At 40.0% G+C, this 25,963-nt stretch overlaps 2 protein-coding genes and 1 long non-coding RNA gene across 8 annotated transcripts in view; 2 read left to right on the top strand and 1 right to left on the bottom strand.

Annotated features, from left to right (window-relative positions):
* The window catches only part of LOC113636638 (WD repeat-containing protein 87-like), an 873,260-nt gene that overhangs the window by 195,333 nt on the left and 651,964 nt on the right, over window positions 1-25,963 (bottom strand). The gene's annotated exons all lie outside the window — the stretch shown is intronic.
* LOC113650946 (kinectin-like) overlaps window positions 1-25,963 on the top strand; it is a 683,852-nt gene that overhangs the window by 41,333 nt on the left and 616,556 nt on the right. The window lies entirely within an intron of this gene.
* LOC113659126 lies at window positions 869-4,424 on the top strand. Of its 2 annotated transcripts, none has more exons than XR_007139626.1 (4): window positions 869-1,910; window positions 3,087-3,249; window positions 3,526-3,584; window positions 4,007-4,424. It is a non-coding gene; the product is annotated as an uncharacterized LOC113659126 (long non-coding RNA). The 2 variants fall into 2 exon arrangements; XR_003444574.2 differs by lacking the exon at window positions 869-1,910 and adding an exon at window positions 2,296-2,522.

Consider the following 25,963-nt stretch of genomic DNA (forward strand, 5'->3'; position numbering starts at 1 on the left):
TCTAGGCTTGTTTATGGCTTGTCAGACTGAGCCTGCAGTCTTTTATTTCAAAGTTATATAGTAAACGAGTACACAAAAACGCTGCACCCGACGACCAGGGCCGTAGAAAAATATTCATATAAAATCCATTTTTGGGTCTTTTGACTTGAAAAATTTTTTTGGTGAAAGCCAAGACATGTGGCTATGACTCTCAGTTGTTGGTTTGTCCCTAACATGTTCCAGAAAAATAAGATTAATCAGTTTATCAGGTAAACAACCCAGGCGGACAGGAAAATCTGCATTCAAACCCCTGTAACTTTGTGCCAGTAAGGCCTAGAATCAATCTGAAACTAGTTTCTGAAACTAGAGAATCTCTTCTTTCAAATGAGACCCCTGTGTGTCAAAGTATGTGGGAGCTGTACCACTTTTTGTTGGACAATGGATATAGGCAGAGGTCCATAAGGAACTAGCGGTATATTAGCACAATGCTACATGATACAGATTTACTGTGTGTGATGACTGATTGTTGTCTAGTTTTCCTCTTTTTTATTAAGACACATCAGCTGTGTTAATAAAAGTTAAAAAAAAATAAAAGTTAACAGTTACAATAAAATAAAATACAGAATTACTCAACAAACTTATTGTGCTGTTTTTCCCCCACATCCTTCTGTAGTTAAAAACATCTGGGTTGAACAGGTGAGTAAATTGGTATAAAATATTACATTCATTAATGTTACTGATAGCAGCATTACAAAAATAATAAAAAATTGTTATAATTAGACCAATGATCGGTGAGGGGTGAATGAGTTACCATGGCAACCAGCTCCCAGTGATGGTTTATCGTGGATAAAAAAAATAAATAAAAAAAAATAAAAAAAATCACATTGGTTTGAACTAGAAACAGTTGTTAAACTGTTTGCTAGCAATCTGCTGTTATTACTGCTGTTGTGTATGAAGGGCAATGATCAGCGAGGGACAGAGTTCAATAAAGAGAGCTCTAGGAAAAAAGCTGTTCTGTAGTCGGCTGGTCCTGGTCCGGAGGAACCAGACGACAAAACAGTCTATGGGCGGGATGAGAGGAGTCCTTTAGAATGCTGCGAGCTCGATGCAGACAGCGTTTCTTCTGGATGTCCTCCATGGCTGGAAGTGGAGTCCCTGTGATGTGCTGGGTGGTTTTCACCACCCGCTGCAATGCCCTGCGCTCTGCAACAGAGCAGCTCCCATTCTAGACTGTGACACAACTGGTCAGAATGCTTTCTATTGTGCAGCGGTAGAAGTTCACCAGGATATCCGAGGAAAGCTGATTTTTCCTTAGTGTCATCAGGAAAAAGAGGCGCTAGTGAGCCTTCTTGACCAAACTGGAGGTATTAACACATGTTCAGTTTAACTTGAGGATTGGTGCAGACAACCTACAACACTAAAAAAATGAAGTTACATTAAAACATTTTTCTTAAAATCTTTGTGCTAAAATTAATGGAACCCTAAAAGAAAATTGTTGGAGGTAATCAGCCTGGAGGTCTTTTGGGATAAAAAACAACAACAAATCTCTCAGTTTCTGTGTTTCTTGTGTTCTCGCTGAGTGACGATTGTGAATAAATAAGTCAGCTAATGAACATAAAATAGCATTAAACATTCAAACTCAGTGTGTTACTGAATACAATATCAGTTTAAATCAACCTCAATCAGCTCAGTGAGTACTGTTAGTAATATTACACACACACACACACACACACACACACACAAACACACACACACGTCTGAACAGAGAAACACTTCATGTTAATTTAACACTTTATTTACATACAGTATGGAGTCATGTATAAAACCTTCACACTGTTTTATTCATTTCCTCAGATAGAGAGAAAATGGACAGAAGATGAGAGAAAGAAAATGGAGAAATCTGTTCTACTGACTGATGAGTATGGAAGGAGGTACAAAAGTAAACACACCTGTTCAGCTTTACAGCCTGAAGTGTTCAATAACAAAATAAACGTAGTTTGTAGTCACATTCTTCATTAAATATATTTAAACATCATCAAGAAAGTTAATATTTAGAATGGGTAAAAGCTCAGACAAATGTGCACAATTTCTTCATTAATGTTCTCTCTACACACTCCAACTTTAAATACGGCACACAGTTTAATTTCAAACTCAAATTTTAAATTTATTAATTACATTTTATTTTTCCATATTTTGTAACAATGAATTACTCAAAATCACACATATCATACTCAAGACACGGGGGACAAACACACACCACTGCCTTGTGTGTGGCCTTCGGGTTGTTTGATGCCAAATCCTGAAACAAATCACTCAGTGCTGTGACTTATTAAATACAGTGTAAGAGCTATTTGTCTTTGTAAATGTGTCCACTAGGGGTCACTGTTGTATTAATGAGTGAATATAGGTAGGAACATTCCTTCAGGTGACAGGTGTTGCTGGAGGAAGGTGCACACAGTTTTTGACCACATCACGAGGCAATGCTGTTACCAACAATGCAAACCCACACAATAAATAAAATAAATACTCTGAGCATCCAAATGGTGAGTGGAAATTGATTTAAAGAAGGTTGATGAAAGCCAAATGTGTGCGTACAAACATACACCGTCCAGCAACCCTCAGCTGCTTTAAGTGTAGACTGCTGCTTACATACAGTATGTGTGTGTATTTTAATCAGTATAGTAAATGTTATAACCTCATATGTCAAACAACTGAGTAGTTTTTATGTGTGTATTTGTTTTTTCAATAAGAATCTCATCCCTCATTCAAAGCTCAGGGTGTTGGTGTTAATTAACAGAAATGTTAATATATTTAAAAGCAGTGCTCTTAGTTCATAGCCCTTCAAAGCCTCAACTAATACTTATGTATTTTAAATGTGTAGTCATTTTTAAACTGAACTACATTTGGTTCAGAGTGAGAGTTTAAAAAAACAAGTAAGATACATCAGCAATTTTACTGAAATGTAATAAATGCATTGCTCACTTTCATGTTAAATAACTATAAATAGTCCTTTTGTCTTTAGTCATAATAAGCACTGTTTCTGTAGCTGATCAGTGGTTCTGACCACATTAATCATTCAGCTCACTCTCCTGCCCAATTTTTTATAGAACTGAGAAATAAAGACCAGAAAATCTCAGAACTGGAGAATCTGATCAAAGAGCTCCAGGAGAAACAGACTATCAGAGGAAAAACCAAAGCAGCTGCAGGAACTTCCTGATTCGTCAGCCCCACATCAGGAAAGGATGCAGCTTGATGTTTTGCCTCCACAAAGTGAGTAACTTGTAATTTAAAATTTAAACAGATTCTTCTCAGTAAGCCAGTAGTACTTTCAGATGGTAAATATCTACATGATAAAACGTTAAAGTACATTAAATTTATTGTAATCATTCTCAATGGTGCAACTTGTCTTATCTTTTAAATGTATTTGTTTTAAGTGTAAATTAAACAGTGAAAATTATTATTTGTGTCATATATTTATGATCTGATCTGTCTAACTCTTCCTTATGAAGAATGTCTCTCATTCTGATTGGATCTTATGTTTTCTAGTGAGTGAAGAGACCCAGCAGGACCGATCAGGAGAAGCAAAAGATTTTTGAATCCGCCAAGTGAGTAACTTGTAATTTAAAAGTAAATGTGTCTCAGAAGGCCAATAATTCCAGATAGTAAATATTCACTTAATACAGTGTATGTAAGTAAAATAAAACTTAATATTACTATTTGGCTGTTGCTAGAAAGTTTAAATTAAACAGTGAAAGGTAAGTTATAATGTATAAGACAGTGGTGTAAAAAAGAAGCAGATTTAGGTGAATACATTATGAATTTGATGACAGTGTTAATATCAATATTGTAGAGCTGATAGTGAACATAAACAATAAAAAGTAATTAAAAAAATATCAAATATGTAATAATGAAAAATCTGCTAAATATGTATTGATCCTGAGCAGCGTGACAGAAAAAACATTTACCTTATTGTGAGTTTTGCATTGTTGCTGGGGAGGATTAATGACATTTCTTCTGTCCGTCACAGTGACATTAACATGGGAACTAAACATGACACTGGTGCTGCTTAGGCGGATGAGGTCTGGGAAGAATGCAACAGGAAACACCATCCTGGGCAGAGAGGAAATAACTGTTCAATTGTAGATACGGTATACCATCTAAAACTTATCCAAAAAGATTAATTGCTGTAATTAGTGTAAATAGTTTTTCAGTTTTTTTTTTGTCTTTTTTCTAAACTGTTGCTTTGTGCTTTCATTAGTTTTTTAGATTTTTTTCATTAAAGGCTGTACAATATTTGATGTTAATTTTTAAATCTTGTTTCACTGATTAGATTTTCTACTATGCTACTACTCATAGTCATCATGTACTTTCCCTCAAATTTGTACTTAAAATGTCTTGATAATGATTTTGTTTGTAATAAATCTGACCATTTTTCAGTTGCTCTTTTTCTCTTAGAATTAAGCATAGTGGGTTTTTTTTTACTGTCTATATAATACAGTAATACAGGTGCATCTCAATAAATTAGAATGTCATGGAAAAGTTAATTTATTTCAGAAATTCGACTCAAATAGTGAAACTCGTATTATATAAATTCAGTACACACAGACTGAAGTAGTTTAAGTCTTTGGTTCTTTTAATTGTGATTATTTTGGCTCACATTTATCAAAAACCCACCAATTCTCCAAAAATTAGAATACTTCATAAGACTAATAAAAAACATTTCTAGTGAATTGTTGGCCATCTGGAAAGTATATTCATTTACTGTATATGTACTCGACACTTGGTAGGGGCTTTTATGTTTACTGCCTCAATTCGGTGTGGCATGGTGGTGATCAGTCTGTGGCACTGCTTAGGTGGTATAATTTTAACGTTACAGCATCTGCTGCAGTGTTCATCCAGTGAGCAGTGAAGCCAAAGTAGCCTTTCATTCTCCTGTCTGACCAGATGTCCACAGTGACAGACAGATTTGTAACTGTGGCCAATTCACTTATTAGTTTTGATTGTCTCTCAGACACCACAGTGTCAAGTCTTGAGGTGGTGGTTCTGCAGCTCACTGCAGTATATTTTGTGTCCATAATGGAGAGAAAGTGAATGAAGTGCTTGTTGTCAGTGATAGACAGGGGCATGTTGTGTTAAGAACACACCAAAATACTTACACTAAAAATGTATTTTTATTTGATAAACAAATGACAAAAATTGGACTTGGACACATTTATTAACATCAATCTTTATCCTCATTTCCTTTCACACCCATATATGATGGTATCCACAGGAAATTTACCATAATTCCAGATCGTCTTATTCTAAATAGACTCTGCATCACTTCAATTATCATATCTTGTATTGCTGTTGATATTCCACTTAATAAGCTATTTAAAACTGAAAGGGAGTCTGTACAAACACTGTTCTTGTTGGCTGTACTACTTCTATCCACTGGAGTGCTAGAAATATTGCTATTATCTCTGCAGTAAAAACAGATAGATGATCTGAAATTTGTTTGTATATTTTGACTTTGAATTGGGGAATATATACTGCTGATGCTGTTCTTCCAGATTCAGGATCTGTAGAGCCATCTGTGTATATTTGTAACATGCTATAATATGATCGTTCAATGTATTGTTGCACTGCTATATTTGTTAACATATTTCTTTCTTTATGTTTTTCTTTATAAAACTGAATGTCAACTACTGGCATAGGGAAAAGCCAAGGAGGAATTGATGACTATTGATGTCACTAATTCCCATATTCTGTGCTTCCTTATTTGCAGTTCATCCAAAGCTTGATAGTTTTTTATACTCATATTCCCAGCAAATCTTCAAACCTTTCTTAACTGGATGCCTATCCACGTGGCCCTTTACAATGATCCAATATCTCTTCTTTAATTTGAGCTTTCAGATTTCTTGAGGCATTTCACCCATCTCTACTTGTACTGCTGTTATTGGAGATGTTCTTATTGCTCCACAACACATTCACATAGCTTGTGATTGAATTGCCTCGATCTTTAACAGGTGTGTTTTAGATGCAGAACTATACACCAATCAATAGTGGTCAATAGCTGCTCTTATCAGTGCACAGTAAATCCTTTTAAGACACTGACGACATGCCCCCCATTCAACTCCCTCATTAATGTGCTTGCAAAGCACATTCTTATTCTCTTGCATACTTCTTCTTCTTTTTATTATTATTATTAATGTGCTTGCAAAGCACATTCTTATTCTCTTGCATACTTATTATTATTAACGTGCTTGCTAAAGCGCATTATTATTCTCTTGCATACTTATTATTATTAATGTGCTTGCTAAAGCACATTCTTATTCTCTTGCATACTTATTATTATTATTATTATTAATGTGCTTGCAAAGCACATTCTTATTCTCTTGCATACTTATTATTCTTCTTCTTCTTCTTCTTCCGGACACTTTTTCGGCGTGTAACCCCGCAGCTTTTGTCCTAGACCCATAAATGAGGTGTCAAATCGACCGGCTCATTGAGGAGAGGTGTGCTATCTATTTTGTAAGCGATCAAAATTCCAGAATTCCCAGTATGGAAGCTCAAAGGGGTGTTTTTTCCCCATAGACTTGAATGGGGAATCTCTCTGTAGATGTGCTAACATCCAAAAGAGGGCAGCAGACACCAGTGAATCTGTGTAAAGTTGTTTATTAAAGCTTGTTGCTATATTTCACAGTGAGCTTCAGTTTCATTTCATATATTCTTCACATTAGTGAATTAATACATAAAACCGCAGAGGTTTCCTCATATTCCTGGATGGCGTAGTAGATAGCGAATCCGTTTAGCATGCAGAGGTTCTGGGTTCGAATCCACCCTCGGACAGTTTTTATATTTTTCTAAAACTTTATAATAAAGGTTCATTAGTTGACATTAATTACCACATTACTTAACATTAACTAATAATGAACTGCACTTCTACAGCATTTATTCATTTTGTTCATGTTAATTTCAACATTTACTAATCCATTATTAACACCGTGTTAGCATTACTTAATATACTGTGAACTAACATGAACAAAGAATAAACTTTATTTTAACGAAGATTACTAAAAACAATAATGTATTGCTCATGGTTAGTAAATGTTAGTTAATAAGTTACATTTGAACTAATGATCCTTATTGTAACGTGATTATATTTTTTCCCAGTAAAATCACTGATTGATGCTTTAGTTCAAGATCTTCATGGCGCTTGTTTCAGGAAAAGATAAATGGATTTTCAGGTGTGCTCTTTTGTTGCAGGTGAGAAACTAGTCTGCAAATATAACCAGAGTAACTGTGTAGCCATACCCTAGCAACCATGTTGTGCACCTTACGAACCATATTGCAATATAAAGAAGCCATATCTCAGTTACACAACATAAAACACTCAGCACGATGAGGGGAACTGACATCACGTGTAGCCCCGCCCCCCAAAATAAGCGAAATCAAAAAGTTAGCACAACATGGACATGTGACATATCAAAACACTCAGCACGATGAGGGGAACTGACGTCACATGCAAGCACATTCACATTTTCTTTAGGAAATGTACCGTTCTAGTTATTATTATTCTTCCGGACACTTTTTCGGCGCGTAACTTGTCCTGCAGCTTTTGTCCTAGACCCATAAATGAGGTGTCAAATCGACTGGCTCATTGAGGAGAGGTGTGCTATGGTTTTTATAAGCGATCGGAATTCCAGAATTCCCAGTATGGAAGCTCAAAGGGGTGTTTTTCCCCATAGACTTCTATGGGGAATCTCTCTGTAGATGTGCCAACATCCAAAAGAGGGCAGCAGACACCAGTGAATCTGTGTAAAGGTCTTGTCTTGGACAGCAAGACAAGTGAGAGCCGAAACAAAGGACGGAAGTGAACTGCTGTTTACAGTTTTTGATTAGAAACGTAATATTTGTGAGGCAAGCGTTTTGGATTAAAGCGTTTTGGATTAAAGCGTTTTGGATTAAAGCGTTTTGGACTACAAATCTGACGTCTCAGTGTAGTTTTATAAGCCTCCTAGGAGAAGTGAGAGCCCGAAAGAAAGGACGGAAGTGAACTGCTGTTTCCAGTTTTCAGTCAGAAACGTAATATTTGTTCAGTCAGAAACGTAATATTTGTGAAGCGAGCGTTTTGGATTAAAAGGCTTACATATTCCAGTTCCTTGGACAGAAGTGAACTGCTGTTTACAGTTTTCGGTCAGAAACGTAATATTTGTGAGGCGAGCGTTTTGGATTAAAGCGTTTTGGATTAAAAGGCTTACATATTCCAGTTCCTTGGACGGAAGTGAACTGCTGTTTACAGTTTTCGGTCAGAAATGTAATATTTGTGAGGTGAGCATTTTTGGATTAAAGCGTTTTGTGAGGCGAGCGTTTTGGATTAAAGCGTTTTGGACTACAAATCTGACGCCTCAGTGTAGTTTTATGAGGACGGAAGTGAACTGCTGTTTACAGTTTTCGGTCAGAAACGTAATATTTGTGAGGCGAGCGTTTTGGATTAAAGCGTTTTGGATTAAAAGGCTTACATATTCCAGTTCCTTAGACTCTTGGGGATTTTTTACAAGCATTTGTTTTGGAAAATATTACCACAGTGAAGAAAGGGGAGCGTTTAAAGGTAAGTGAACAACTGGACTAGCGCCGCTTAGTTCAGGTGACTATCAACTTGGATTAAATTAGTATGATGGCTATAAATCATATTATGCTTTGTGTGTGGGCTTAATAAAATCCTGAGAGTCTAAGCTTTCAAACAACATAACATTTAACCGTGTATTTAGAGGATTTAATGCTTAAAACTAGTGGTGGTATGCCATCGACGGCACGGCGGTCACATATGCTGTTGTTTCTGCCATTTATATAACTTTTTGTTGTTTTCAACTATCAGTGTAGTTTTTATAATTTTTTATTTCAGTTTAAACTAATGTCCTTTTAAGAGCAGCAACAGCTCTTTTAAGAGCCACCCATTAATTCAAATTAAGCGCATTTTTTCTTTGTCTCCTCACATTACATAATTATTTTTTAAACATATGACACATGTATATCACAGGTACTGTTAGACTCGCCATTCTTCACATTAGTGAATTAATACATAAAACCGCAAAGACTTTTTCGTGTTCCTGAATGGCCTAGGGGATAGCAATTTCGTTTAGCATGCAAGAGTTTCTGGGTTCGAAACCACCCTTGTACAGTATTTTTTCTTACACTTTATAATAAAGATTCATTAGTTGACATTAGTTACCACATTACTTAACATGAACTAATAATGAACTGCACTTCTACAGCATTTATTAATTTTGTTCATGTTAATTTCAACATTTACTAATACATTATTAACACAGTGTTAACATTAGTTAATATACTGTGAACTAACACGAACAAAGAATAAACTTTATTTTAACAAAGATTACTACATACAACAATTTATTGCTCATGGTTAATAAATGTTAGTTAATACATTAAATTTGAACTAATGATCCTTATTGTAATGTGATTATATTTTTTCCCAGTAAAATCACTGATTGATGCTTTAGTTCAAGATCTTCATGGCGCTTGTTTCAGAAAAACATAAATGGGTTTTCAGGTGTGCTCTTTTGTTGCAGGTGAGAAACTAGTCTGCAAATATAACCATAGTAACTGTGTAGCCATACCCTAGCAACCATGTAGTGCACCTTACGAACCATATTGCAATATAAATAAGCCATATCTCAGTTACACAACATAAAACACTCAGCACGATGAGGGGAACTGACATCACGTGTAGCCCCGCCCCCAAAATATGTGAAATCAAAATTTTAGCACAACATGGACATGTGACATATCAAAACACTCAGAACGATGAGGAGAACTGATGTCATGTTTAGCCCCGCCCCCAAAATATGCGAAATTAAAAATTTAACACAACATGGACATGTCATATATCAAAACACTCAGCACGATGAGGGGAACCGACGTCACGTGTAGCCCCGCCCCCAAAATGAGCGAAATAAAAAATTTAGCACAACATGGGCATGTGACATATCAAAACACTCACCACGATGAGGGGAACTTGCCACTTGCAAGCACATTCACATTTTCTTCAGGAAATGTACCGTTCTAGTTATTATTCTTCTTAGCCAAAAATTATCAAGAGTATCTCCTCTTAGGGCTATCAAGCCACATGCACCAAATTTGGATATGTCGTAGACCCTCTTCTGAAGTTTGTTGCTATTACTTTTCTAAGCGATCGGAATTCTGGCATTCCCGGTACGGAAGCTCAAAGTGGCCTTTTTCCCCATAGACTTCCATTATTAAACATTGATAGGCATTTGCAAGAGTATAAAGGTTTCACAGTTTATTGCGTTCAGCTTTGCAGAAGGACCCAACACTCTACATGTAAAATCAGAGAGGAAGGGCCCCGATTATTGATAACATCTGGATTTTATAGACAGGAAAAACATTAAACAGGACATGTAAAACCAAAACATAATCCAACATTGGCTTAGAAGCATCGCCTGCTCATCTTCTAACCAAACTAATCCCATGGGAACAGAAAAGGTCTCACGTGAAAGTTATGAATAAAAGCAGTTTTAGGAAGAAACAACTGAAATCTCTAGTCACAATAACTACCACTCATGGGAAATACAGAAGCATAGAAGGACAGATTCATGTGAACATCTCCCTATACCAGTGTATACCAAAGTCCCCAACTATTATCTCCGTGTTCATCTTGTTTCATTTGGTTGCTACTTTGTGCATATCATGCAGTGCATCCAAGATAGACCCATGGTCGTCATCATTCGAGGGAATGAAGGTGCAACATTGATCTCCAATCAGGGCACATACACCTCCCCCTTTAGCTAATAGAATATCTAATGCCATTTTATTTTGTGTAGTAGTCAATCTAAGGGCTGCGAGTTCCTGTTTAATACCTTCGGTAGCCCGATTAGTGGAGTTAATATAAGTGGCAAGCCGATAATGTGTGACTTCTAGTTGATTCCATACCTGAGTCATCCCATACTGTGGAAAGAAGGAATCAAAGAATTTGCCCAGTTTATTTTTCAGTCTATGTTCTGGCGGAGGAAAGTCATCATCAGACACGTCTCTCTTGGGTTGCTTTATTGGTGAGTGTGTGTGAGCTATGACCACACCTGGAAACCTAAACCTTGCTAAAGTACATACTCCTCCCCAGTTACGGGGTAGGGCTAGATACACGTTTTTACCACAGACCCAGTACCAGTCGTCAGCCCTGAGTAATGTGCCGGTGTCAGATGGATGAATAAGGGAACACTCTGCCTGTAGGCACGTTCCGTCATCTGAATATGGGTAATATAAATGAGTGCACCTATGGCTGGCGATATTACCTAACGGTATTTTTCCTGTTCCTACAAATCAGTGTGTGTAGTTCAATTAAGGAGGAGGCTATGCAACAAATGTGTTAACTCTTGTTTGATTTACCTTGAATGTTCGTTTCATCACACGCATTAGAGTCTGTAGACATATGGTGGTACCAGTTAAATCAGTCCTTCCAGGACCTCCAGCTTCACACCACAGGGAGGTCAGTGAATTTATCACCAGACTTAAATGTGTGCCATTGGGGACTCTATAAGCATCCTGCTTCCACATGCAGTAAGAATCTATACAGTATTGGGCTATGGCTTTCAATTCACTACCATTACTTTTCATGGTGATCATTGTGTGTTTACTCGCAGCTGTTGGGAGAATCATACACACATAACAAGACTCATTTGTGATCATTTTGGCAGTGTAGTTGGCAAATTGCCAATAAGTGTTTTCATGCACATCTCTGCAACTTCTATCAAAGGTGGAAGTCTTTTCTGCATTCCCTCTAATTAACAGGCAGATCATAAGGATGCCAATGATCCCTACAACTCTTGGGTGATAGTCAAAAAGGCTCCTCATCTTAAAAGGAGCTTTTACTAATCAATGTTGATCGTATCTAGAAGTCAGATTTTATATGTGGGTTTGTATGGGAATCTGCCTGTCGTAAGTGTGTAATAATGTACAGTCGTCTGCTGTCATAAATGTCTGTCACATTTACCACTTTCAGTTCATTAACTTCATTAACATTTGTGTTCACATTCATGTGTGTGTGTCGATGTTACTCCTTCAGAGGATGCTGCTTCTTCTCGGTGTCGGTTGCTGCGTTGTATCAGGGTTTTCTTCTGAGTCGGACACTATACATGTCATAGAAAGTCAGTTGGAGCTCACGGGAGAGGTTACTAGCACGTCACCATGTGCCCTGATGCCCCTTCTCGTTCCTGTTTGCAGCTGTTGGGTGTTGGTTTTTCCTCTGGCTCAGGAACCCGCTTACAGTGGCTAACGTGAATCCACGTCGCTCTCTCTGCAACCTTCACCGCAGTCTGCGTGGTCAGAAGTACCTGAAATGGTCCCAGCCACCGCCTGGCTCTCCAGCTTTTCCTCCTGAAATCCTTCATCACCACCCAGTCACCTGGTTTGAGACTGTGCAGATCTGTTTGTGTCACCTTAGGCAGTGCCTCATTCACCTGCTTATGGACTTGAGACAAAACAGAGGACAAGTTAATCTGGGTGTGTCCAGGCTCAATTCCTGTATTTGGGGGTCTGCCAAACAGTATCTCAAATGGGCTTAAATTCACTCTCCCTCTAGTTCTTGTTCTCATGTATAATAACCCAATGGGAAGGGCCTTTACCCATGATAGACCTGTTTCATCACAGCACTTGGCCAATTTATTCTTTAGAGTACCATTTTCTCACTCTACAGCCCCTCCGCTGGCAGGGTTGTATGCACAGTGTTGTCTGAGATCTATACCCAAGTACAGTATTTTCCGCACCATAAGGTGCACCGGATTATAAGGCGCAGTCTCAATTACGGGGTCTATTTCTGTACTTAACCCATACATAAGGCGCACCGTATTGCTAAAATATACGGTCCACAAAAAAAAGGTAACAGAAGCAAAACAGTGAGTTTAGTTAAACTTTATTCTACTATTTAACAACACACACACATTATTTTTAATCAATCTTCTCCCACAAATCCATCAAAGTTCTTATATACTGTGTTTTCTTAACTTGGTGCAGTACATTTTCTTGCTTCCTCCACTTCTGAACCATAGATTCATTGATGTTGAATTCTTTCGCAGCTGCTCTATTCCCATTTACAACCGCGTAACTGATAGCCTGTAGCTTGAATTGTGCCTCGTAAGCACCTGATTTTTATTGGCGGATGGCAAACCAACTTAAGGTGCATTTACCGCCACTTATTGGACTGGAGTGTGGAGAGCATAATAGTTAGGAAGAAACAAATGTTGTTTTGCAACATACCGTATACCTACCGGAGGCGTGGCGGAGGTAAGCATACGTACTGTACGTATTACGTAATGTTCTCTGATTGGTTTATCGCTGCCAGCGTACGTAGTGTATGTATTACGTCCCTGTGTCAGCGGGAAATGGTCCGACAGTCAATCAAGCGGAGCGCTTACCAAAGTCGCACAACAACATTTTTACAGATTTTTGGAACTCGGTGCACACATAAGGCGCACCAGATTATTAGGCGCACGTCAGATTTTTGAGAAAAATTAAGGCTTTTAGGTGCGCTTTATAGTGCGGAAAATACTGTACTCTCCCATCCGTCGAAGTGCTTGGTTGGCAAATGGAGTCCCATTGTTAGTACTGATTTTGTCAGGGATTCCCCAACGAGGGATAATTTCAGACAGGAGTGCTTAAACTACTGCACTTGCATCCTGTTTGGAAGTGGGGAAAGCTTCCGCCCACTTAGAGAACATATCCAATATCACCAAACAGTATTTTTTGCCTTCACTGGGTGTCAATTCAATAAAATCCATCTGAAGGTGTTCAAATGGTCGCTGTGGCGAAGGATGGGCTCTCTGTGAGACTTTAACGCTTCGGCCAATGTTGTTTGTTGCACACACTATACATTTCTCACAAAACTTCTGGGAATAGTTAGCAAAGCCCTTAGTGTGCCAATATCTGGAGCCACTGTTATACATCCCCCCCTTTTGACACATGGTCTTGGCCGTGCGCCAATTTAGCATAGAATGGAAACAATTGCTTTGGCAAACATGGCTTGTCATCAGAGCCGTACCAAACCCCATCTCTTACCACACCTCCTGCTTTCCTCCATGTGGCTCTTTCTTGGGCTGTAGATTGTGATTAAAGATCTTTGAGATCTGCTGTGGGAGTACACATTTTTAACATACACAAAGTTTCATCATTCTCTGACGAAAAAATCAGTTTCTGCGCAGCTCATTTTGCTGCTGCATCTGCTTGCGCATTACCCTGTGAAATGGGGTCATGTTTCCCAGTGTGTGCTTCACACTTATATATGGCAATAGATTTTGGCAACAGGATTGCATCCAAAGGTTCAGAAATCAGGCCATTGTGCGTGATTGCTTTACCTGAAGAAGTCAGGAAACCTCTGTTTTTCCACAATGTACCAAAATCATGTACTATGCATATAAAATGCATATATATAGCGTTCAGCATCAGTTCAGGCAGGCCACATAGTCAAGCTCGGCTATCAGCTGATGTCAATTTTCTAACCCCGCCCATCAGCTGATCTGATTCCTAAGCGCTATTGGTCCATTTCAAACAAGGCGCCCTATTTAAATGCTTTTTTCAGTCTGTCTGCTTGGCTGTTTCCACTGCATTGCTGCAACTGCGATTTAAACTCGGTGGCTATTTGGAGTTTAAACCGCAAGCTATATTCTTTTGTGGGGCTGCTGCCTCTGCTTTGCTGCTGCAATTCAAACTTGATGGCTAATTAGAGTTTAAACCAAATCTCCTTTTGGTTTCACGAAATGGGACTATAAGAGGTCGTGATTACTATTAGTATACTTGAGCCGAAAAGGAGGTATGATGATGCTTTGACCTTACGGTAAATCGATAGAGCGCGCATGTTTGTGTACAGTATAATAGTGCATTTGTTGAGCCGGAAGGGCTGGCGTGTTGTACAGTCTGTTAGGCTATGCTTCTATATGCTATGCATGTTATGCTATGCTAGGTTATATTATTGTATGTTACGCTATGTTATTAGATGAGGTTATGCTATGCTTTTGCTATGCACGTCACGATGGGTCATGCCATGCTTGCTTTGCTAGGCTAGATTACCTCATGCTAGGTAATGCTATGCCTCGATATGCTTTGCTATGCCAGCTCGTTATGTTATGGGGCTGTTTCCTCTGCATTGCTGCTGCTGCGAGTTAAATTCGGCGGCTATTAGAGATTAAACCGCAAGTTATCTCCTTTTGTGTTCGCGATATGGCACTATAAGAGGTTGTGATTACTATTAGTATACTCGAGCCGAAGGGGACGTTTTGAAATTGCTTTGAACTTACGGTAAATCGATATGGCACGCATGTTTGTGTCTCATGGTGCGTTTGTTGAGCCGGAAGCGACCGGGCTGGCGTGTTGTACAGTCTGTTATGCTAGGTAGGCTACGCCTTGCTAGGCTATGTTGCATTTTGCTAGGCTAGGCAAGGTTAGGTTACGTTACGCTATGTTATGACTCACTAGGCTATGTTAGGTGAAAGTGACGTGACATACGGCTAAGTATGGTGAACCATACTCTGAATTCGTTCTCTGCATTTGACCCATCCAAAGTGCACACACACAGCAGTGAACACACACACCGTGAACACACACCCGGAGCAGTGGGCAGCCATTAATGCTGCGGCACCCGGGGAGCATTTGGGGGGTTCGGTGCCTTGCTCAAGGGCACCTCAATCGTGGCCGGACCGAGACTCAAACCCACAACCTTAGGATTACAAGTCAGACTCTTTAACCATTAGGCCACGACTTGTTATGCTATGCCTCACTAGGCTATGTTAGGTTACATTATGCTATGCCCTGTTAAGCTATGTTAGGTTATGCTATGCCTCGCTAGGCTATGTTGGGTTACGTTATTCTATCCCCTGCTAGGCTGTGTTACATTATGCTATACCTCGCTAGGCCAGGTTAGGTTACGTTGCCCTATGTTATGCCTCACTAGGCTATGTTAGGTTACGTTATGCCATGCCTTACTAGGCTATGTTAGGTTACGTTATGCCCTGCTAGGCTATGTTACGTTATGTTATGCCTCGCTAGGCTATTTTAGGTTACTTTATGCTATGCCCTGCTAGGCTATGTTACGTTGTACTATACCTCACCAGGCTATGTTAGGTTACGTTATGCTATGCCCTGTTAAGCTATGTTAAGTTGCGGTATGCTATGCCTCGCTAGGCTATGTTATGCCCTGCTAGGCTATGTTATGCTATGCCTCGCTAGGCTATGTTAGGTTACTTTATGCCATGCCCTGCTAGGCTATGTTGGGTTTCGTTATGCCCTGCTAGGCTATGTTACGTTATGTTATGCTATGTCTCACTGGGCTATGTTAGGTTACTTTGTTATCCCTTGCTAGGCTTTGTTATGTTATGTTATGCTATGCCTTGCTAGGCTATGTTAGGTTACTTTATGCTTTGCCCTGCTAGGCTATGTTACATTATGCTATGCCTCACCAGGCTATGTTAGGTTCCGTTATGCTATGCTCTGCTAAGCTATGTTAGGTTACGTTTTGCTATGCTCTGCTATGTTAGGTTCCGTTGTGCTATGCCCTGCCAAGCTATGTTAGGTTCCGTTATGCTATGATCTGCGAAGCTATGTTAGGTTACGTTTTGCTATGCCCTGCTATGTTAGGTTCCGTTATGCTATGCCCTGCGAAGCTATGTTAGATTACGTTTTGCTATGCCCTGCTATGTTGGGTTCCGTTATGCTATGCCCTGCCAAGCTATGTTAGGTTCCGTTATGCTATGCCCTTCCAAGCTATGTTAGGTTCCGTTATGCTATGCCCTGCCAAGCTATGTTAGGTTCCGTTATGCTAGGCCCTGCAAAGCTACAATAGGTTCCGTTATGCTATGCCCTGCTAAGATGTGTTAGGTTCCGTTATGCTATGCCCTGCTAAGCTATGATAGGTTACGTTATGCTATGCCCTGCTAAGCTATGTTATGTTATGCTATGTTAGGCCCCGTTGACTGTTATGATACATTATGCTATGCCTCGCTAGGCTGTGTTATGGTGCTTGGTGCTGTGCCTTGCTGGGCTTGTTTTGTTGCGTTGTGCTGTGCCTTTCTAGGCCGTGTTAGGTTACGTTACTCTATGTTGTGCCTTGCTAGGCTGTGTTATGGTGTGTTGTGCTGTGCCTTGCTGGGCTATGTTGTGTTGCATTGCTAGGCCGTGTTAGGTAACGTTACCATATGTTGTGCCTTGCTAGACTGTTGTGATGCCTTATGCTATGCCTCGCTAGGCTGTGTTATGGTGTGGTGTTCTGTGCCTTGCTGGGCTATGTTGTGTTGCATTGCGGTTGGCTGTGCATTGCTAGGCCATGTTGGGTAACGTTACCATATGTTGTGCCTTGCTAGACTGTTGTGATGCGTTATGCTGTGCCTTGATAGGCTGTGTTGTGATACTGTACGTTGTGCTATGCTCCGCTGGGCTGTTATGGTACAGTATATTGTGCTGTGCCTCGCTAGGCTATGTTATGTTGTGTTGCGTTATGCTATGCCTTGCTAGGCCATGTTAGGTTACGTTGCACTGTGTACCTCGCTAGGCTGTTATGATGCGTTAGGCCATGCCTGCTAGGCGTTCACGTTGTGCTGTGCCTCACTAGGCTGTTGTGATACGTTAGGCCGTGCTTTGCTAGGCGTTTTATTACGTTATGCTGTGCCTCGCTTGGCTATTATATGTTGTGCCATGACTTGCTGGGCTGTGTTTGTTACATTGTGCTGTGCCCTGCTGTGCTGTGTTGGGTTGCGCTGTGCTATGTTGTGTTGCGTGGTGCTGTTGTAATGTGTTGTGCTGTGCCTCGCTGGGCTGTAGTGATGCGTTATGCGGTGCCTTGCTAGTCGTTATTTTGCATTGTGCTGTGCCTTGCTGGGCTGTGTTGCGTTACGTTATGATATGCCTTGCTGGGCTGTGTTGGGTTGCGCTGTGCTATGTTGTGTTGCGTGGTGCTGTTGTAATGCATTGTGCTATGCCTCGCTGGGCTGTAGTGATACGTTATGCGGTGCCTTGCTAGCCGTTATTTTACATTGTGCTGTGCCTAGCTGGGCTGGGTTGTGTTACGTTATGATATGCCTTGCTGGGCTGTGTTGGGTTGCGTAACGCTGGGTTATGCCTTGCTGGGCTGTGCTTCGCTGGGCTGTTGTAATGCCTTATGCCATGCATTGCTGGGCGTTATGTTGCGTTGTGCTAGGACTCTCTAGGCCGTTATGATGCGTTATGCCATGCCTTGCTAGGTGTTGTTACGTTATACGATGCCTCGCTAGGCTATGGTATGTTGTGCTATGCCCTGCTAGGCGGTTATGATATGATATGCCATGACTTGCTAGGCGTTATGTTGCGTCACGCTGTGCCTTGCTAGGCTGTTGTGATATGTTATGCCATGCCTCGCTAGGCTGTTATGATACGTTATGCAGGAAATATTTACTGGCAAATGGTTTAACTTCTTAACTTGACAAGGTTAAATTTTAGCCAGCAATGAAAATTAAAAGCTTGATTAAATTTCTCTCCTTTCTGTACGAGTGTCCAGCGAAAGATAGTGACCTTTGGATTGATCATCAATGGCTCCTGGCCCTGCTTGTATTGTTTCTGTTCATTACAAATAAATAAATAAATAAATAATAAATAAATAAATGTTCCAAAGCTGGAAAGGCCCCGAGAAGCATCCTAACCGCTGATTCTTCAATTATTTAATAGCTGGACTTATCCAAGGTTTTCGCAGGAGTGTTTGGTTGACTACTCATTAGTTTGCCTATAATTTGCTTTCTGCCGTTAAAGAACCTGAAATTGTTGGAAAAGGAAGTTAAGACTGGATTTCTTCTCGGGTCTTTTGGAAGTCTCCTTTCTCGGGTTGTTGGATGGATCCTAGAGCTAGAGATGGCTACTCGGGATATTCAGGGAGGAGGCACTTGGTTCTCGTGGTCTGTTTGTGATTGAGCTAGCTCTGCTGCTGCTATGCTAGCTCTCCTCCTCTGCTGCTGCTAGCTCTCCTTTTCTGCTGCTGCTAGCTCTCCTCTTCTGCTGCTGTCCCTAAGGTAGCTGAACCAGGAGTGGAATGTTAAAGGTTCTGGTTGCTCCTTGGGAAATTGGGATGGCATGATGTTCATGATGATTTGGAGTCTTCTGCAGCCTTGAATCGTGTACAGGCACTGAGCCTTCCGTTGGTTTTGGTGGGGTTTAATGGTCAGTGGTTGCTAGTAAATGGTAAAGAAACTGCTTTCCGTGCCTGATAACATGTCCTCTACTCTGTTGGTATTTTACTAATAAGTTTGGCTAGTGAAAAGCTCACTTTAATCCTCTGCTGGCTCTTCAGTTAGCATGAAGAGCCAGGGAGGATTGCCTGGTATGGTCTGTTTGGGGGGGGTTTGTCTGGCTGCTTTCCCAGTTAATGGGAGATTGTCCCCCCACAAAGCTGCTGCTGTTCCCTGACTAGCTTTCATGGAGCTCTTGAAAAGGAAGGAAAATTCAGAACAGAGCCATACCGCCAAATGTAAATTTCATAAGCTTGCAAATAAAAATTTTAAATATTTCAAAGAATTGTCTTTATTTTGACTCAAGTGGTCCTGACTGAACTACTGTCAGTATAAATGGTGACAGTTTTGTTTTTTGCTAACCTGCATGCTGTTGTTAAAGCAACCAATTCGGCTGCTTATGCAGAGAGATGCTCTGGTAATGATTCTGCTTTAATCGTTTCATGTTGTGTAACTATTGCATACCCCACGCAGTTGCGGCCTGTTTTCCGATCTCTGAACGCTGATCCATCCACAAAAAACTCAAGATCTGGATTCTGCAACGGCGTTTCCTGCAAATCAGTCCTAGGACTGCAAATTTCATTTACAACTGCAAAACAATTGTGTGGTTCTCCATCTGCTTCTGTGGGGAGAAGAGTTGCAGGGTTTAATACAGTACAGCATTTTACTTTCACATTTGGCATGTCGAGCAAAATAGTGTGATATCTCAGCAATCGTGCTGCAGACATACAGTATGTGCTGTTTTCTGTTCAAGAAGAAAAATGACACTGCATGTGGGACCAAAAGAGTTAGTTCATTGTATCCCACAATATCTCTAGAAGCATTAACTGCTTTCTCAACTGCTGCTACTGCTCTTAAACACATAGGCAGGCCTGCCGCTACTGGATCTAATTTAGCAGAGAAGTAGGCTACTGGTCTCATTTTCCCACCATGATTTTGCAATAGCACGGATGTCATACAACCACTTTTTTCATCAACTTTGCACAAACAACTTGTTTGGATCTGGAATTCCCAATGTTGGGGTGGTTTGTAAAGCCAATTTTAAATCTACAAAGGCTTTTTCTGCCTCTGGTGTCCAAGTCAGTGCACAGTCGGCCTGTAGGCCTTTCCCATGAGCAATTGCGCTTAAGGGTGTTTCGAGGACTGCATAGTTTGGAATGAAAGTCCTACAATAGGAACACATGCCTAGAAATGACATCAATTGTTTTTTTGAGTTAGGATTTGGAATGTTTTGTATTGCTGCAACTCTGTTTTGCTCAATAGTTTTGCCTTGTTCTGATCGCAGATGCCCCAAGAATTTCACTTGCTGTTTTACAAACTGCAGCTTTGATAAGCTCGCCTTGTGACCTTCCTTCGCTAGATGACAAAATAACACAATAGTGTCTTTTTTTTGCATTGCTCTTTAGATGGCGCTGAAATCATGCAGTCATCCACATACTGAATAATTGCTGACCCTGGGGTCAGCGTCAGAGATTCAAGACTGTTTTTAAGAGTTTCATTGTAAATAGTTGGAGATTCACAATATCCCTGACACAATCTGGTAAAAGTGTACGGTTTTCCATTGAAAGAAAACGCAAACCAAAACTGGCTGTCTGGATGAACTGGTACACTGAAAAAAGCATTAGCTAAGTCTACCACAGAAAACCACTTGCTTTCTTTTGGAATCTGAGACAATATTGTGTGAGGGTTTGGCACATTCGGATCTCTTGGAATTACTGCATCATTCACCACTTGCAAATCTTAGACAAAACGCCACTCCTCTGGTTCACCCAGAGGCCTATGTTTTCTCACTGGAAAAATAGGTGTTCTCACTGGGGAGGTTTCACATAGCACAATCACTCCAGCTTCACTGTATTCACATTAAATACTGGCCTGATACCCTTAAATACTGGCCTGATACCCTGTTTTGCAAGGTCTGTAATCTGATTTAGGTGTTATCTGCACCGGTGCACAATTTTTGATCAGACCTACATAATTTTTCCCTGTTGCCCAAAGTTCTCTAGGAACTGCTTTTAATCGGGGGTCTTCCACATGCAATAGGCTTTAGTTTTCTCGCTGTACAACACTGTGGGATCTGAACTGGGTTTCCAATCATCAGCTTTCACACATTTTAATGTCTACATTCCTAAATCTTCCCATTTCTCTGTTTCACCTTTTGATAGAGACATGTGTGGGTGTGAATTCTCTATAGTGAACGGATGGGCCTTCCCCGGCTTCACATTTATAATAGAAAGACTCACTTCTGCAGTACATCTGTGATTGTCCCAATACAATTTTTTCAATAACAACACATCAGCTTTTGGCTGTTTTTCAAACCACTCTTGTTCATAAACTACATCTGGCCCTGTGTGTGTGTGTGCTGTGCAGTGAAGATCACGTGTGTCCATGTATTGTGTGCGTGTAGGGTTAGTAATGTCGGAAATTTTGGAGAGCCCCCCTCCAAGTGGACATATCCCAGGGGTGAATTACAGCCAAATTAATAGTCAATAATAGATGATAGTCAATAATAGTCTTTCACACTTAATGCTAAAATAATTATACTTAATACTAATTAATAATACTTCATTATTAATACTTATTAATATTTAATACTAATTAATCAATTACACTTTGTATTTAATACTATTTGAATTTGAATAATAATAAGACTTTCCAGACCTGGATGAGAATGAGCAAAACTCTTTATTGGTGCTGATCAGCCACTGCTTCCATTGAGCTCAAGGAGGAAAAACTTCTAAGTCGAAAGTATCAAAGAAAAAACCCAAACTGTGCATCCCGCATCCCCATACCACCCAAAAGAGTTCAAACACAAAAAAGCAAGCAAGCAGGAGCAAGAGCACCCCCTCCAAAGGAATCTCCTCAATATATACCCTGGCACCTCTAGGTACGTCTATACCTTCTTACGTCAATCCACCTGACCTGTCTGGGTTTTTTCCCTGACTCTACAGAATCACCTCGTGACCCCCCCCCTCATTTCCCCGAAAACAAGTCTGCCATTTACAGAAAATCAAGTCTGGCCTTTTGTTTTTTCCTGTTGCAGTACTTCTGCCTTATTATTAAAAAACATGCTGCGTTGTCAAAACTGTTGTTAAAAATGTGCTCCAGAGAACTTCTTGTACGCTTCCCTGTCACGTATCACACAGAAGACACGTCCCGTGGACGAATCTCCCAATCTCCCTTTATACAATTACAATGAGTCTTATCTTTTTCTATATTTTGTCAGTATATGATTTCCACTGATCATACGCCTATATACGTATACACATACATACACATGAATACGACAACCATGACATACACAAAAACCTATGTATGAGATATCCACCTATATTAATACCTACATTAATCACATCTCTACATATAAAATGATCAATGATGATACTCTATCACCTACAATCACCTATGGTATAGAAGTTCTGATTTAGTCTGATTTAGAATATGATTATGACATACGATTATGATCATATGTTAGGATATGGGTTTTTGATTAAAATAACCTTCTGGTTCAGAATCAACTGGATCATATATTAGTGGTGTTTGACTTATACTTATGATTACGTTTTGATTAGTATAAGTGTACTGCACTATGACTAAGCTAAGCTTTTGTATTTTATAATATTGTTTTGCATATATGTGGAGGCCTGTTTATGATGACTCCTTAAGTTTGCTAGACTATGATCTCAGTCTGTCTTGTTTGTCCAGACTGGGCCTGCACATGCATTTTTAAAAAGGTTCCCTTTTTTCTTGTTTTTCTCAAATTCTCAGAGTTCTGTGTACTGAGTTTTATGACTTCAATAAACCCAATAAACCACCATATCTCTGTTAACACTTGTCTCAAGTTAAAAAAAAAATATATATATATATATATATACACACACACACACACACACACACACACACACACACACACTTACATACATATACACACACACACACATACACACACACACACACACACACACACACACATATATATATATATATATATATACACATATTACATTATAATCATATAACTCATATAGCTGAACACTAACAATATCTGGCCTACCCCCATATGTCCTATAACATCAATTGTAATAGTTCATATAATAAGAGCACATATCAAGATTTTTTCCAACAGTAACATCACAGGCCTTATCTATGAGTACTTGATTCACTGAATTCAGAAGGGGTGCTGAGTTCCCACTCATACACATACAACAGCGGTCTGGGGTACCAATTAATGCCTTGAAATTCACCTATTTGATTTTTACACACTTTTAATCCATTTGGGGTGCTAATTAGGTTTATTCCCAATTTGCAGATCAAATCCCTGCGCATCAAATTAATCGGGCAGCATTCAGAAAGCAGAAAAGAAAATGTGAATGACTGTTGGTTAATCTCAACACACCTTAAGGGTGCTGTACATTTTTCTTACACAATAATCCCAGGTACTCCAACTGAATTCAGGAATCTACCACTCATTTTTGGCATCTCACTCAACTCATGTAATTTGATCACAGAGTTTCCTGCACCAGTATCTACTAAAAACACAATGTTTTTCCCTTCAACATTCAATGTGTGCACTGGCATGTGTGCGTTGTGTACTTCCGTGAGGCGGTGAAGATATTGCGCAACTGTCTCATTGTCCTGCTGTTTGCACAGCGCAATCTTTGTCATATCCATCTTCACTGGAAAAGCTTCATAACACGCTTCACATAATTCCGTTACACAGTTATAGTATGTCGCATTCCTCCCGCTCTCATGATCGGGATGTCTCATGCACAGACTTTCATCCGGCCATTCATACTTAATCCGCATTATGTCAGATGCTTGTTTTCTTCCCAGCAGACGCCTCAGTTCAAGAGAGTTGGGACGAAATTCTTTGCAAAAACGTTCCAACTCCATCCAGCCCCGCTACTTCCACCATCATACTCTGAAGTTGCTCTTTAACATGTGGAATCGAAGCCTCTTCTCTGACAGGTTCAAGATCAGTAGTCTCCTTTTGCTTGTCTTTCTGGCGTGTACAATCCGCGATTGGTGGGGAGGGTGGATCAGACATAACTGCCTTTGATGGGGGCAGTGGACTCTCCTTCGGCTCCACACGAGCTGGCTCCGGATCCGCGCACACCGGTCGACATGACACAGCCGCTGCCAGAAGTGGTCGAGGAGGCGGTCCATCCAGGTCAGGATCATCTGAAAAAGACTTAAGACACTGGAGACTTTGTGAGCTACTTATTGTACTTTGTGTATTCTGTACATATTGTATAGATACTCTCTTTGGAGTACATTGTGCTTTTTTCAAACTTTTCTCAGCCTCTAACTTCCACATGTGAAAAGCTATCCAGTTTATTTTTACCCTGTTCTTCTTCCCAACATTATCTCTTTCCATTTGGGTCAGGTTACCTTTCAGCAAATCTAACTGCCTCAAGCTAAAACTGCCACCTTCTGGCAAGCCACACTCTGTCACCCACCACAAAAATTGTGACACAGAATCAGGACCATAATTATTTCTCATATAATTCACATTAGGTCCAGTGACACACACTGGGTTTTTATTGAGCTTGCTCTTAGATATGCTGTTGCCCATGACTATCTTAGTTTATTGTTGACAGTCTCTGCACCAGAAAGCCTGTGCTATGCGTGTGTCTTATCTTTTGTTTTGGCCTTTTCTCTTTACCCTAGCCTGCTTTGCTCTCCGGAGAGTCTACACCGAGCTCATCAGCTCTTAGCGGCGGTTTTCTCAAAACCTCGCAAACAAGCACGTAATCCCAGATTAGTGCCGTGCTTCACTTTTTATTCTTAAGCCTTGCACTAGGTGCCTATCCAGGTCCCTGACCCGTCGAAAGATCCAGGTCTAAATCGTCTTTACAGCACTTTCTACACAGAGACAACCAACAATATTCACTATTCAACACTAATAAATTCAACTATGGTTTTCTGAAAAAACCCATACAACCGTAGCAGATTAAGCAGTGTTCTTTAACACAAATAAAAATAAATTCTCTCACCTTCCACGTGTCCAGTTACTTTTGATTCCAGCGTTGAGGTGGCTCACGGTGAACTCCCGAGTCCTCTCACACTCATAGCCAATTTTGCGGTTCGAGGTGTAGTTAACAGCCTTCAAGGCTTGAGCGCTGCAAGCCTCCCCGGGAATCCCCAAAGTTCTGCACGGGCAAGAGTATAAATGTTTCACGGTTTATTGTGTTCAGCTTTGCAGAAGGACCCAACACTCTAAGTGTAAAATCAGAGAGGAAGGGCCCCGATTATTGATAACATCAGGATTTTATAGACAGAAAAAAAATGAAACAGGACATGTAAAACCAAAACATCCACCATTGGCTTAGAAGCATCGCCTGCTCATCTTCTAACCAAACTAATACCATGGGAACAGAAAAGGTCTCACGTTAAAGGTCTGATTAAAAGCAGTTTTACTGTAGGAAGAAACAACTGAAATCTCTAGTCACAATAACTACCAGCCATGGGAAATACAGAAGCATAGAAGGACAGATTCATGTCAACATCTCTAAAGTAAAAATTTACACTACAAAACTTTTGAGGTTTATAACTTCGCAAGTTTTCGAGTTATTTACACCGAACTCGGACAGGTTCTTTAGGACCTTACTCCGGATGTCACGTGATGTCATGTGAAAATTAAAAATTTTCACAACATGGACACGTGACATATCAAAACACTAAGCACAATAAGGGGAACTGCCCCACGAGTATTCTGGTCACGTCATGTT

The sequence above is a fragment of the Tachysurus fulvidraco genome, chromosome 26 (assembly GCF_022655615.1).
Source record: "Tachysurus fulvidraco isolate hzauxx_2018 chromosome 26, HZAU_PFXX_2.0, whole genome shotgun sequence".
Taxonomy (NCBI): Eukaryota; Metazoa; Chordata; class Actinopteri; order Siluriformes; family Bagridae; genus Tachysurus; species Tachysurus fulvidraco.